Here is a 5,096-nt window from a genome sequence, read left to right on the forward strand (position 1 = left end):
ACCAGCCTGACCAACATGGTGAAACTCCGTCTTTAAAAAAAAAAAAAAAAAAAAGTAAGCATAAAAGTTTTATTAGCATTAAGTTTAATGGGACTTTTTATTAAAGGTTGATAATATAATGCACTCTAAGCTATAAAAAGAAGCTTATAAAGAAATACATTTTATATAAAAAAGGATTTTGTATGAAATGCTTTTCCTAAAAGGAACTGACTGGCTGTTTAAAGGAGAAATGTTTAGGACAAGTGAGAAACTTTGTTGTAAGAGGGTCTGTGAAAGTCATGAAAAAATTTAATAATTAAAGAAAAGGACCTGTCAAAATTACGCTAAAGTTATTTTAGCTACCCAATAGCGTATTTCTGCTAATAATATTGCAAGTTATAAAAATGGCCTAAGTCTAAATTTACTCTCTAATGGCAAGTCAAGGGGGGAATGTACGCTTGTCTCTGGAATATCAACTTTTCTGGTAATGTACAGCGACATCTAGTGAAGGCAAGTCGGTATTGCAATCCATTGGTGTAACAGGTATCAAACTTGGTTATGGTCTGTAAGACCCCTACAAACGATGATAATCTTAATGCTCCTATTCTAACCCTATATTTTAAACCTTTTTATAAAATTTGTTTTTTCACCTAGAAGCAATCAAATACCAAGTGACGCTGTGAGCAGAGCCACACATGGACATGCCGTTCCTCTGAGAACTTTAGACTGACCTCAGGAGAAGGTTCAACTGCTGTTCCCCCCACATGACACCCCTTTTCAGCAGGAAGGAGCCAGGAAGAATCATCATCAAACACCCCATGACAGCAGCTAGGTTCACTTCTCTTGAGGGGGGAAATGATATAGGAGCTATTAATTTATTTTAAGCAGATAATAAAGGTAACGATTCTCAGTGGAAATTTTCCTATAATAAGAAACAACCTCCGAAGCATCTCTTTCATAACAGAAAAGATGGCTTGAAGGGCCAGGCCGGCAAGCTTTGATATGCAAATGCTGGCCATTTGAAACTGGGCTCACTCAATATGGTGATTGCCAGGCGCTGTGGCTCTGGCCTGTAATCCTAGTACTTTGGGAGGCCGAGGTGGGTGGATCACCTGAGGTCAGGAGTTCAAGACCAGCCTGGCCATCATGGTGAAACCCCATTTAATAAAACAAAAACAAAAAGTTATATATTTATGACCAAATACACATATCACATATATGTGATCCATGTTAGGTATATGTGATATCATATATCTGTGATACATATATAAAGTGTTTCATATGTATGAAAATGTTTCATACATATCATACATCACATATATGTGATATCATATATATGTAATATATATGATATATGATATATATCACATATATATATCCAAAACTTATTTCAGGATCAAATAGACAATATATATGTAAATATTCAGAAAAGAGAACATTTTTCCTGCATTCCTCTACATGAGAAAGTATTTTCTGCAAACAGTCCTCGCTGTTACCATGTGTTTGATGGCCCACAGAGCTGCAGTGAGTTAACAGAAAGGCATAGTGTAGGAAAGAGGCTGCCCACGAGAAACCCCACCTCACTCTTCTTCCTTTTGTGGATGTGCTTGTCAGGAGATCATACACTTTGTTCTGCTCTTCACTGTCTTAGAGTTGAGAGAGGCAAGGGTACTAGTGGAGGGACCCACAGCTTTCCTGGCTATGACTGGGTGGATGAGTCTATATAACTCAGGAGATGAGAATAAGGGCACATTTAAAATTGCTATAAATATTTTATCACATTTAATAAAATTTTTAATGAATATTTTGGTTTCTATGTTCCTTAGTCCTTTAACTTTTAAAATTGACCCAGAACACAGTTTTGGTGCTTTTTAGTAGAGTCTTTTTCTTACCCGAATTAAACCCCACCAATTTTAAAGTCATCTTTTTTTTGTCATATCACTCATATTTTGTATTTTATATTCAGTACACAGATACACTTCTATTTTAGTATTTGTCATATATTAAATCATTATAAAATATATAAAAGCCATTAAAATATTCTATAGCTAGAAATCAATATATCTCAGAAGTGCAATCTTTTTCAAGATGAATTATTTAAATTGAGTAGCTTATTTTAGTTATTCAAACAGTGATGAAGTTTAGATATCATTATCCAAAATAGAAGCAAGCTTAATTACTATGTGATAAAAGTTTGGTAACTATAAAATTAAATAAATGGGGAAAATGATATATATTGAAGAAGGTTTTTTATAATTTATTTTTCTGTATAAAGAGAAAGATAATTCAATCACTGGCTTTATCTGTCACAAAATATCCCATTAAAGGCTTCAAATATGGTACCCAAAGTTTTATGTCTACATTAATAATATGATATACTAAGTAACTCTTGGGGGAAAAAAGTCATTTTTCATTTATTTCTTTCTTATGACTGTAATACTGATAATGAGCATTTTATAGTCCACTTGTTTTGAAAACCATTTAAATTTAGTTGCAGATTTAGGTACTCGAAGCATCTAGTTATAATACGACTGGCTTGTTGTTTAGAAGGTTTGCTTATATACATTACACCCTAGTGTTAGAGTTTTTCCTTGGTTTTAATTAATTAAGAGAAAGAAGTGGGGGAATTAATTCAAGCCAAATGCCACAAACCTCTATTATTTTTTAAATGGAGAAATACAATTTCATGTTCAATCAGGCAAAACAAGTGAAGGTAAAATGACAAACTCACAACCGCTCAAAAGATTTTAAGTGTATGTACAATAACATTAATTTTAAAATTGCCAGAAATCATTCCTGGTATATATTTTAATTGCAGGTAGTTTATATCTTCAAGCTATTTAAATAATTTCATGCATCTTAACTGAATTACAGCTAGTGCTTGACTTACGATCACGATTGGTTCCGACAGACCGGTCGTAACACGATTTGGTCCTAAGTTGAGCAGGCTGTATGCATGCGGAGATGGCAGTGCTGCCAGAAGCTGGTCCGCACTGTCGTACGCCCAGCTGGGCAACGTTTGCGCTGCCAGATGCGGAGCAGTTGTGGCTAGCGATTGTGGTCGTAAAGTCGAATGGTCGTAAGTTGCATAGGTCGTAAATCGATCAATACCTGTATTCACATTACCTAACAAAAATTTCTGCAGGAAAATAAAGTAACATTTTGAGAAGAAAAATAATGTCAGTAGAAAAAAACTATGCAAACTAAATCCAAGGAATACTGAGAGAACAGAAAGTGAGTAATGGTGTTAATTTCATCTGTTTTCCCCTTTAAGGCAACACTTGATTACAACTTTTAAATAACTGAAGTAAAATCATTTTGAGAGAGCACATTCTCATCACTAGAATAATCAATCTCAAGTGATTAATCCCATAAATTTTGAAGCATGGCTTATATTTTAAAAAAAATACAAAACAAAAATGAATCTTAAGGCCAAAATGCGGCATTCATATTACCAAAGTAGTAAAATAATTAAATTTTAAAATCACCATAATTTTGACACTAAGGAACAAGAATGTCCATGGGAAGCATTGGTGCTTTTTGATCTCTTCTGTCTTTTCTCTTTTTCTTCTTTTCTTATCTGGAAAAATATATTTTATCTTCTGAAATACTTACAAGTGCTTTTAATCACTTATATAATAACCATGAAATATGTTTTTCAAAATCTCTGAACATTTTTAGAGGAGGAGTTATAGAAATACTTTAAATTTTACCTTTCACATTTTATTGCATTAATAACAATTGACATTACTAAGCCAAATAGACACAGCTTTCACAGAACCAATCTTTACAATTATTGAAATATTTTGTAAATTTTTGGCTATAATAACTTCAATGCATCCCCTATTTAAATTACACCATACACTGTGCTAAGCACATTTTTTTCCCCTTTTGTCCTCTGACATTTAAAAATTTTTATTTATTGTACTTTATGTTCTGGGGTATATGTGTAGATCTCGCAGGTTTGTTGCATAGGTTCACACGTGTCATGCTGGTTTGCTGTCTCCATCCCTCCATCATCTACATCAGGTATTTCTCCTGGTGTTATTCCTCCACAACCTCCCTGCCCCCCATTGTCCTTCCCCTAATCCCCCATCCCCCCAACATACCCCAGTGTGTGATGCTCCCCTCCCTGTGCCCATGTGTTCTCATTGTTCAATACCCTCCTATGAGTGAGAATATGCGGTGTTTGGTTTTCTGTTCTTCTGTCAGTTTGCTGAGAATGATGGTTTCCAGCTTCATTCATGTCCCTACAAAGGACATGAATTCAAATAGTTTTTTATGGCTGCATATTATTCCATGATATATATATGCCACATTTTCTTTGTCCTGTCTGTCATTGATGGGCATTTGGGTTGCTTCCAGGTCTTTGCTATTGTAAACAGTGCTGCACTGAACATATGTGTGCATGTGTCTTTATAATAGAACAATTTATAATTTTTTGGTTACATATCCAGTATTGAAATTGCTGGGTCAAATGGAATTTCTATTTCTAGGTCCTTGAGGAATCACCACACTGTCTTCCATAATGGTTGAACTAATTTACACTCCCACCAACAGTGTAAAAGCATTCCTATTTCTTCACATCCTCTCCAGCACCTGTTGTCACCTGATTTTTTAATGATCGCCATTGTAACTGGCAAGAAATGGTAACTCAATGTGGTTTTGACTTGCATTTCTCTAATGACCAGTGATGATAAGCTTTTTTTCATACCTTTGTTGGCTGCATAAATGTCTTCTTTTGAAAAGTGTCTGTTCATATTCTTTGCCCGCTTTTTGATGGAGTTGTTTGTTCTTTAAAAAAATGTTTATCTAATATCTTATTCCTGAAGTAAACTTCATTGTCCTTTTTATATATTTCTAAATCAGTTTGCAAAGATTAATATTTTCATATTTTGGTTTATAAATGGAATTGGTCTGTAAGTTTTCTTTCTCAAAGTATCCTTAGAGCATCTTGACATTCCAGTTGAGCTAATAATCTTAAATGTTTGACAGAGTTCACCTTTGAGGATACTGGAGTCAGCTCTTCTTCTGGTAATATTTTAAATGTGGAATCCGTTTTTTTTTTTTTTTTTTTTTTTTTTTTTTTTTTTTTTTTTTTTTTTTTTTTTTTTTTT

This window comes from Cebus imitator, unplaced genomic scaffold (genome assembly GCF_001604975.1).
Source record: "Cebus imitator isolate Cc_AM_T3 unplaced genomic scaffold, Cebus_imitator-1.0 Scaffold1091, whole genome shotgun sequence".
NCBI lineage: Eukaryota > Metazoa > Chordata > Mammalia > Primates > Cebidae > Cebus > Cebus imitator.